This window comes from Rhincodon typus, chromosome 15 (genome assembly GCF_021869965.1).
Source record: "Rhincodon typus isolate 14 chromosome 15, sRhiTyp1.1, whole genome shotgun sequence".
In the NCBI taxonomy this organism is placed as follows: domain Eukaryota; kingdom Metazoa; phylum Chordata; class Chondrichthyes; order Orectolobiformes; family Rhincodontidae; genus Rhincodon; species Rhincodon typus.
Window position 1 is genome coordinate 26,598,037 of NC_063346.1, and position 10,690 is coordinate 26,608,726.

The 10,690-nt window shown below is 38.9% G+C and overlaps 1 long non-coding RNA gene across 1 annotated transcript in view; it reads left to right on the forward strand.

The window, feature by feature from the left end:
• LOC125484956 overlaps positions 1–8,120 on the forward strand; it is a 79,692-nt gene extending 71,572 nt beyond the window's left edge. The window contains exon 3 of the long non-coding RNA XR_007263745.1: positions 7,975–8,120. This is a non-coding gene — a long non-coding RNA (uncharacterized LOC125484956). The remainder of the gene's footprint in view (positions 1–7,974) is intronic.
• Positions 8,121–10,690: the final 2,570 nt, after the last annotated feature.

The window sequence follows — 10,690 nt, forward strand, 5'->3', positions numbered from 1 at the left end:
CCCACCACTTTCTTGACTTTACATAACGTATGTATAGTACACATCGTCATTAGTGCGAGCAACAACAATATAGCTTAACAAGCAAGACTTTAACTGAGATACAAAACTGTGTTTGTGGAGCTGTAAACTAACGAGGAATCAGGATTAATGTGAAGCCTAGCCTAAAAGTGAAGCTTTCAAGCTCGGAAGCAGACACCAACTCCATTGGTGTCTAATGAGTAACAGCACCATTCTTTCCATTGATTCCACTGAGTTTTCTTTGCACTAGCAGGTGGGACTAGGAATTTGTCTACATAATCTTTTGCCCTCCAATGTGGTCTGCTGGTGGGAAAGTTTTTAGGACTGCTGTTAAGGCATGACGGCACTAATTGTCAAGCATAGTGATCACATGTAGACCAGTGTAGGTGAGGTGAAAGATAATGCTGAGTTTTGTTTTTATGATGAGCTGACAACATTATGGCCACATTTACTGGATTTTTTAACGTAATGAATTCAAATATTCGTTTGTTATGAGCCTAGTTAATGGTAGTATAGGCTAATATGCCTGCATGTGAGAAGGGCAATGCAGAAGATTCCCTGTGTTATGAGCCAAAATACAAAAGAGAAGTTCAGCACAGGAACAGGCTTTCGGCCCTCCAAGCCTGTGCCTATCATCATGCCCTAACTAAACTAAAAAACAAACCTTCTGCCCTTAATCGGTCCACATCCCTCTATTCCCTCCCTATTCATGTAACCATCCAGATACCTCTTAAATGCCACCAACGTGCCTGCTTCCACCACCTCTTCTGGCAGTGTATTCGAGGCTCCTACCTCTCTCTCCGTGAAAAACTTCCCTTGCACATTTCCCCTAAACTCTGCAGTCTCTCCAAAACTTCCACATCCTTCTGGTAGTGTGATGACCACAACTGCACACAGTACTCCAAACATGGCCTAACAAGAGTTTTATATAGCTGCAACGTGGTTTTCCAACTCTTGTACTCCATGCCTTGGCCGATGAAGGCAAGCATGCCATGTGCCTACTTAATCACGTTGGCCATCTGTGTTGCCAATTATAGGGAACTGTGGACCTGCACACCCAGACCCATCAGTATTTTAATTTTCCGAAGGGTTCTGCCATTTAAAATATAATTCACACCTAAATTTGATTCTCCAAAATGCCTCACCTTGCATTTGTCTAGATTAAACTCCATCTGCCATTTCTGTGCCCAAGTCACCAATCTATCCGTATCCTGTTTTATCCTTTCACAATCGTCAGCACTACCAGCAGCTCCACCAATATTCGTGTTGTCTGCAAACTTACGAATCAGACCATCCACGTTTTCCTCCGGATCATCTATAGATATATATACTACAAACAGCAGAGGACCTAAGACTGATCGCTGTGGAACACCACTAGTTACTGGTCTCCATTCTGAAAAGCACCTTTCCGCTGCTACCCCCTGTTTTCTATGATCAAGCCAGTTTTGTATCCATCTAGCCAGCCCACCCAGAATCCCATGTGATTTTAGTTTGTGTACCAAAGTCAACTGCCTTACTAAAGTCCATATGAATTACATCTCCAGCCCTTCCCTCATCAATTATCTTTGTCACCTCTTCAAAAAAATTCAATCAGTGAGTCATGACCTTCCCTGTATAAAACCATGCTGCCTGTCACTAACTAGTCCATTTTCTACCAAATGTGCATATATCTTGTCCCTCAGTATCTTCTCCAAGAGCTTCCCCACCACAGATGTCAGGTTCACTGGCCTAAAATTTCCCAGATTATTCCTGCTTCCTTTCTTAAACAAGGAAACAGCATTGGCTAATCTCCAGTCCTCTGGAACCTCACCTGTGGCCAACAAGGATGTGAAGATATCTGCTAATGCCCCAGCTATTTCTTCCCTTGCCTCTCGCAGTACCCTGGGATAGATCCCATGTGGCACTGGAGACTTGTCTACCTTAATGTAATTTGGGATACCCAAAACTGCCGGCTTAAATGTATTGACATTCTCTAGAATATTCACATACTCATCCCTGACCTCAACATCAGTCATGTCCTTCTCCTTGGTGAATACCAATACACAAGTACTCATTAAGGATCTCTCCTGCTCCTGTGGCTCTACACATAACTTCCCTCCTTTGTGCTTAAGTGGGTCTACTGTTTCCCTTGCTACTCTCTTTCATCTAATACTTGCATAATAAGCCTTGGGATTCTGCTTGACCCTGTTTGCTAAAGACATTTTCATGGCCTTCCTAATTCCGTGTTTAAGTTCCTTCCTAATTTTTCAATACCCCTCAAGGGCTTTGTCAACTCGTAGCTGCCTAGACCTATCATATGTTTCCTTTTGCCTTTTGACTGAGCTTACAGTTTCCACAGGGTACAGCCTCAGAGTGAAGGGATGACCCTTCAAAACTGAGATAAGGAGAAATTTCTTCAACTGGATGGTGGTTAATCTGTGGGAAGTGTTGCCACACAAGGCTATAGAGGCCAAGTCATTGAGTGTATTTAAGACAGAGATAGGTTCTTGATGAGTAAGGGGATCAAGGGTTATGGAGAGAAGGCAGGAGAATGGGGTTGAGAAACATATTGGCTATGATCAAATGGCGGAGCAGGTTGCAATGGGCTGAATTCTGCTGTTATATCTTATAGTCTTCTTTATCTTGTTGTCAATCACCACCGTTCCTTGGGAGTCCTCAGCTTGCACTCTGGACCCCGTGAAGACTCAGGGCATCAAATAAACCATGGGCAAGGGAACCTCTCTGCTGATGAGCTTATTCTCATTAATGTAGCAAGACATTTGAAGGAAGCACTGAGGGCAGCTCGGGCACAGAATGCACTTTGGGTGGGGGCCTTCAGTATCTATCATGAAGAATAGCATGGTAACATCATGACTGTTAAAGTTGAGTTTGTCATGAAGGGTATAACTGTCAGTGGGCCCTCCGACAGGTGCTCAATGAGCCAACATAAAGGAAAAACCTATTTGATGTCACCTTTACCAATCTCATTGCTGCAGATGAACTGTCTGTTACAGTACTGGGCAGGAGTGGTGCCGTACTATGGAGACAAAGTCCTGTTTATATTCTGATATCCAGAATTGTATTGTGTACAGCTCAATTCGGAACTGATCGAGCAACTCCAAACGGCGTCGAAGAGTTTCAGTGAACCATCGGTTGCAGTAGATTGAGTCACCTCCTTGAAACATCATCTTGAGGGCAATTAGGAAAAGGGAATAAATGCTAGCCTTGCCAACTATGCCCACTTCCCAAAAACAAACAAACAAAAACAGGAAAAGGATGAATAGAAGTGGATGAATTTTATATCAAATGTAGTTCAGAAGAGGAAATGGAGAAAGAACGACTGGATTAAACAAAACCAAGACACACAGGCAGAAGTGCTTTTTTTTTCTTAAGAGTCACAAATTTTAAAAATAACTTTTCAACTCTAATAAAATGAAGCCCTGTCTTAAAGTTGTTTTATTTCTCACAAGGAAGTTTAATTGGCAATCATTAACAATTCTGTGATTGATAAAAGAAATTAATTAGTTTTGTAGTTAAATTTGATTGCCTGTAGCAAATTACATATGGCAGTACTGTAACTTTGAATTATGGGACAGTTAAATACGCTGCTGTTTTGCCAAGTTAACAATGGCATGGTGTAAACTAATAACGCTGTAATTTGCAGCAATGTCTAAATTCTTCTGATTACTATTTTCTGCCTAATCTATGCATTAATGTGTTGGACATTGATTAGGAGATTTATAATTTCAGCACCCGTTTCAACATGGATACCCTGCGCTATCTCCTAAATTATTTCAGATTATTATCCAAGATGATATTTTATTGCTTTTGTGCTGTTTGTCCATGCAGTCAACAGCTTTATCTAGCTAAATGTACTGTGTATTGCTGAAAAATGCACGTTATGTTGAAGCTTTGCATCTTGTAGTCATATTAGCATATTTTGCAAGAATCCAATTCAAAGAGAAAACCAAAATTCATACTGCATGAGAGGAGAATGCTAATTGGTAGGCAGGTGGACTCTGATAGAGGTACTCATGTGGAGAATGCACCAATAATGCTGATTGACAAATAGGGATGGGTAATAAATGCTGCCTAGCCAGCAATGCCCTCATTCCATCAAGGAATAAAGAAAAGAAAGGCAAGTTGACTTGGATTGGTCAGGGCTTTGCCCCAAGAACTGAATCAGTGAATGGTTGTCATCTGTTTTATTGTGTTAAAACAGGCATAGTGCATGTACATGTTCTTTCTCCCAGCCAAGAACAGGACCCTGTACATTGATACATTTGGTTTGTAGTATATCCGTGTACCACACTGCAGGCCTGACTGACCAGGGTAATTCTTCACTCACCCAGGATTATTAAGACAATGTTGTCAAATGTAGAATCGCATCCAATGCTGAATACTCTGCAAGTTTTGTAAGTGCAAGTTGATGACATACCTTCAGTGCTGTGCTTGTTGTGAGCGACTGGAGAGATGTGCTGTTTGATACAACCTGTGAATTTTTATTCTTCTCAAAATACTCATTCTGTACTAGCAAATTACTATTTAATACAACTTTTTAATACAAACATCTGAGAAAACCATTCTGGATCCCATTGCCTGCCATTGATTTGCTTTGGTTATTGTGTTGCTGCAGCATGATTCTCATGGTGACAGTTTAGCAGTGGAATATCATGTGTGCATACTGACCAAAATGTATCAGCAAATCTCCACATGTACAATAAATCACAATTTGAAGTTGCTTTCTTGCTAGATTAGCTACACTTTTCACAGTTATGTTTAGGAGCATTTAGTCATTCTTCAAAGACAAGGCTGGAAGATAATACAACTTTGAGCAACTGCCAGTGGCTCTGTCTCCATCTCCAGCAACCAACTAGAAACCGATATCCGTTTCTAAAAGCGGGAAACTTGAAATATTTTCTACTATATATAAAGTTATTCTTTAGCAATTATTGTGCTTAGAATTTAGAGTTAGAAGTTCAGTGTCAGTAAAACCTGTTTGCATGATACTTGTGTTTTCAACCTTTTGCAAACTAAATACAATATTTGGTGTTTTCATGATACAGTTGCAATGGTTAAAAAAAATTCGAGGAAAATTGTAACAGTTGTACATGTCTTGTTTTGAGCATCCCACCCCATCCATTATTAAATGTTTACTGTCTTGTTATTGTAACAATTTCTTTTTGACATGTGAGCTCATTATTGTGAGATTGAATCAGGAGCAACGATACATGGGGCGAGAGAGAGAGAGAACTGGTACCGCAGTATTTTATTTGGCCACAAGTAACACTGATTTCCATAGAGACTGAATCTTTCAAAAGAAATTCAGACTTCCAAATAATAGCTGAAAGAATGATGCATCAAGATTTTACATTTTAAAACTTTCACTACCAAATGACTGAATAAGTGAATGAAGACCATTGTTTGAATAGGACTTTCTTTTTATGTACAGTTAAGTGTTGAACCAGAGGGTGGAACATTTGCCTTTTATGCTTATCACCTGTTAAACTCCAATGAATTAGTATTTTAGAAAGTAGCCTGCAGTTGCTTTGTTTCCAATCAATGGGTTTGCATGTCACCAAGCAGCAACTTCAAGTGACCATCTCCAGGCATTTTCCTTGGCTTTAAAGCATGTTCCAATGATTCTTCTTCTCCCAGACCATGCCAAAACAAATCACCTTGAATTCATGAAATGCTGCAGCATGTGTCTTTTTGACTAGACCATTGGCCTCATGCATCTGATCCTGGTAGGTTGCAAAGGCAAGCAGCCTTTTCTGTTTGTTGCTATCTGTTTGTGATATTCATTAATTTGTATGGAAGCCTGCAAGCTCATGTCAAAATGGTTTCCTATGACTTCTTCCCTGTGAAACTACGAAACACATTACTCTTGTTAAGGTACACTTGGCTATTTAGTTAATTAGCTATTTTTGATTCCCTTTCATCTTAGAAATAAATGTATAATTTACATCTTTTCAGTGACTTTGGGAATCAACTCATTGCAATCTCATTGCTGCCACTGTCTCCAAGTATAATCAACTTGCACCTTTTATTATCAGTCAAATAGTCTAAGTCTTTTGATCTCTCAACAGTCAAATCACTCAGATTTACTGTCATGTAGTTTTGATAACAGGTCGCATGATACTCTTTGCCTCAATGTTCAAGCTATAGTACGAGATATACTAGCTTTATAAACTTCATTGTAACAACTACATCAGTGTAAATCTATTTGCATCTTTATGCCTTGAGTTGAAATTAACATCCAATCCAAGTTTGAAAGAGCCTTAATAATTTGGTTTGCATTCTATATCGTTGCAGAAGAAGCTGGAAAAAATGTTTTGTCTAAATTTAAATTTCCCTGTAAGGGAACAGAAATAAAAAAATTTAGATTTATGTAGTGCTTTCATAACCACCTAATGGCTGAAAGCACTTTACAGTAGACAAAATGGTGAAGTTTGGTAACTGTTATAATGTAGGGAATAAAGCAGCATGCGTAAACAATGTGATAATGAGCTGTTAGTCAGTTTTTGTGTTTAAAATATTGTCTATGACACCAGCGATAAATACATCTTTGAAACAGTACTATGGGATCTTTTATATCCACCTGAGTTGGAGCCTAGATTTAATGTGTCAACCAAAATATGATAGTTGCGGCAGTGCTGTGCTCCCTTTGTGTACAGTACTGCAGTGTCAATTTTTGTATTTGAGGTCTGTTGTGGGACTTGAGCCCTCCACTTGTGACTTAAAAGTGACATTGAATGACAGTTGTTGCTCAGTTAGTAGCATTGTTATTGTTTCACCAAAGAGTACTTGTTTGAAGAAATATTGTCAGTAGTTCAAAATAAACACGAGACTATTCCCCATCACCCCACTGTCTATATAATCTGGCAGTTTTCTCCAAGTTGACAGGTGTTGTAGCACAGCAGTTGTGTACCTAACTTTGGATCAAAAAGTCTGGGTTCAAGTCCCACCTGCTTCAGAGGTATGTAATAACGTCTCTGAACAGGTTGATCAGAAAATATCTATAATCTGGTGATGAAACTTTTAGTTAATATGTCTGGGAAAGCAGCACAATTTTAAAATCAAGATTGTGAATTCCCCAATATAGTGGAGCTGTGACTGTATTGCCAAGTAGTGCTGTTGCATAGATTTCTGATTGAGATATTGGGATAAATTCACTCTCTCCACATGAGTACAATGTTTGAAGATCGTCATGGCCAAAGCCCTGGTGCAGAGTTATTGTAGTTCTTTTCAACCTATGGGTCTTTGGGTTTTCTTCCTACCCACCTTCCTCTTGTGCCTTCTGCCTCAAGATCAATAAGGTCAGTGAAATTGATCATTGTGGATATTTTTTGCTCAACCTGTTCAGAGATGTTATTACATGCTGTGAAGCAGTTAGAAATTGAATCCAGGTCTCTTGGTCCAGTAATGGGGTCACCAGCAGTGTGCCACAAGAGTCCAATCTATAAATTATATGTGGAGTCAAGGTCACAATCAGTTTGATATGCACTTAAAATTTTTGTACAATTTAGAATCCAGTTTTGTGTTATTTGAATTGCAGTAACATTGTTTAACGTGGCAATACTTGAGTAACCCCAATAGCATCAAATGCAAACAAGATGATGGTTGATTTTTTACAGATATTTAAACAGTCAACAGTTCAAAATTTATCATGACAGCAGTGGTCTAGTGTGATCACCTTGAGCACCAAAGTAGTAGCAAGAATTGTATGGGGATACTGTAGGAATTCGAAGCATATCAGCATTTTCTCAAGAAGGGACATGATTTAAAATGAACAGAATGAGTGATAGTGTGTTCTACACCGGCTGTACCCTTGCAAAAGTTGAGGAGACGTTTCGGATTCCACCTCTAATCTAAAATGTATCATGCCAGAATTAATTTTTGACCAAATTTTGACAGATACATCACAGTCAATTAAACATGGATGCTGTAACTTGCACTTCCGTTTGTTTACTGCAGACAGTCGATGATGATGCAGTGGATGTTTGAATGAGGTGACGGCAGCGGGAAGGAGAAACGATGCCCAAGAGTGGGTGTTCTAAAACACCACTTTCAGAAGGTTACCCACTCAACATCGATATGGTGGAAAAACAATCCGGGAAGAAGGTAAGATTATGCAGTCACCAAGAACATGAAATGAGTGTTTTAACACTGGCTTTTCCATGACATTTGACGAAATGAGACCCAAGTTATATATTATCTAGCGCCTATTGTGCCAGATCTGATTATGATCTTCAATATCTTAAAGGTGAATGACAGCAAACATATAACGAGTAAAAAGGGAATTTTTTTTTGTTATTGTTGAGAAACACCATTGATAATTACAGTAAAAAAAGTCAAAATTTCTGTCCAAGGAGCTAAAGGAAGGAATTTCATATCCTTTGAATTCGGAGTCATCTCATGATCTGGCAGCAAGGAATCCAAAATGAAGTGAATGTCCAGTGTAGTGGTCCTCATGGAGCAGGCCAAATGGGTCATATGTGTTTGACATCACTCTGAACTCCTAATTTCCTTACTTACAACAATTATTTTAAGTAATATGGAAGGTTATGTGCATTTGATGAGCTTTATTTTTTATTTTCACAAGGCAGCAGCCAGTTGCATCTGAGACGGTAGAAGATGTACCAATTGACAATAACAAATGGAAATGAAAATCATTTATTACTTTTTTGAAAACAAGCAACTGAATTTGAAAACCGCATTGACCAAAATCTATTAATAAGTGAAGAAAGGTGAGCTAATGAAAATTGCTCCAAATATTTTTGATCTTTTTGACTGCCATTTCAAAGACAATAGCTGAGAAATTTATCCCCAAAGCCATTATCTTTGATGGCCTGAAGCATGGCAGACAGGAAAGGACATTGGAGCGTTTAAATCTGAAATTGAAACTTGTATAAGGGTTTCACAGATTGGTAAAATAAGCTAGGGGTGAAGCTGGCCAGTGTTTCACTGTTAAAAATGAACAAGCTTGACAATGCAAAGGATGTGGAGTTTGAAGTTAAGCTCAGTAGTGATTAAAGTACCAAAGCTTTGTGTTGCCTGTTTGTCAGAGTGAATGGTTATGCAGGAAGATGATACTAATGGGAAAGGAGTGTAGCTCATGATAAATGGTAATGGAATTAAAGCTTCATTTTTCCCCAATATTCAGTTAACGAAAATTGAGATTACTCCAAGACATGGATTTGGGTAGATATACAGGTCATGCTAGTGTTTCTGATTGGTATACATCTAGAAGTTGACCTTGTGTCTCCTATAATAATGTGGGAGAACTGTGATGGGGCAATGAACATTATCTGTTGTCAGTGAGTCTTGTCTTTGCATACCTAGGTTTCCATGTTTATTGCATATCAAATTGTTCAAAGTGTTAAAGGCACAGTGTGGATAAATGACCTCAGGATCCTGACTGCACAGGGCAATTTGTATCTTGAGCAATGTAAGGTGTAAGAAATAAACACTAAGCACTGAAAAGGAATTATAGATTTCAGTACATTAACCCAAATGTTTCACTGTTGAATCAACCAAGCAATATCAATTCAAATGAGATTCTACACTTATAATAGTTTATACTGGCAGTATTTAACATTCAAATTGTTTGACTCAAAGTATTTAAACTTGAAATAATAGGAATAAACTTGCTGTCGTGCATTTAGTTTGCACCTGCTGCATTCTGGTATAATGTCACAACTGATATTCCACAAGTTGACACTAATGTTGCAGGGACATGGTTTGAATCCCACTGTCCCACATAGTCATAAGTCATACAGCATGGAAACAAACCCTTCAGTTCAACCATTTTCCCAATAGGGTGGGGGAGTTCAAAACTAGGGGGCATATTTTTAAGGTGAGAGAAGAAAAAGACATTAGGAACAACTTTTTTACACAAAGTGGTTCATTTATAGAATGAACTGCCAGAAAAAGTGGTGGATGCAGGTACAAAGTTTAAAAGACATTTGGATAAGTTCATGAATAGGTAAGGTTTGGAGGGATCTGGGCCAAGCACATGATAGTGAAATTTGGAATTAAACGCCATTAAAAGTGCTGTTAATTCTTGAGGGAAAAATATCCCACCTGTTGCTATAATATGCATCAGAGAAGGAAATCTGTCATCTTTATCTGGTCCCGCCGACGTGCGACTAGATCTACAGCAATGTAGTTGACTCCTTAACTGCCAAATGTTGCTCCACTCTCCTCTCCTCACCTCACCTCACCTAACCTATCCCAAATCCATTTGTCAATTTTTTGTTTCTTCAATGCAATTTGCTGTCCCACCTATTTTAGTGTCATGTGTAAATTTGGCTGTAGTATTTTCTATCCCTGCATCCAACTCATTAATTTAGATGATACATAGTTGGGGCCTGAGGTCTGAACACTGTGGACACCACTAGTCTGGAGTCTGTGTCTGAAAAAAGCCAATTTATTCTGACTGTCTGGTTCGTGTTGGTTAGCCAGTCCTCGATCCAAGGTATAAATTACCCTGAACCCGATGTGATCTAATTTATGTATTAACATTTTGTGTAGCACCTTATTGAATGCCTTCTGAAAGTCCAGATTTGCTACATCTGCAGGATTCCCATTATCCACCTAGCTTGTTGCATCTTTAAAGAACTGTTGTAAATCATGTTTGACTAATTGGAGAGGCACGGTGGCTCAGTGTTTAGCACTGGCGCCTCACAGC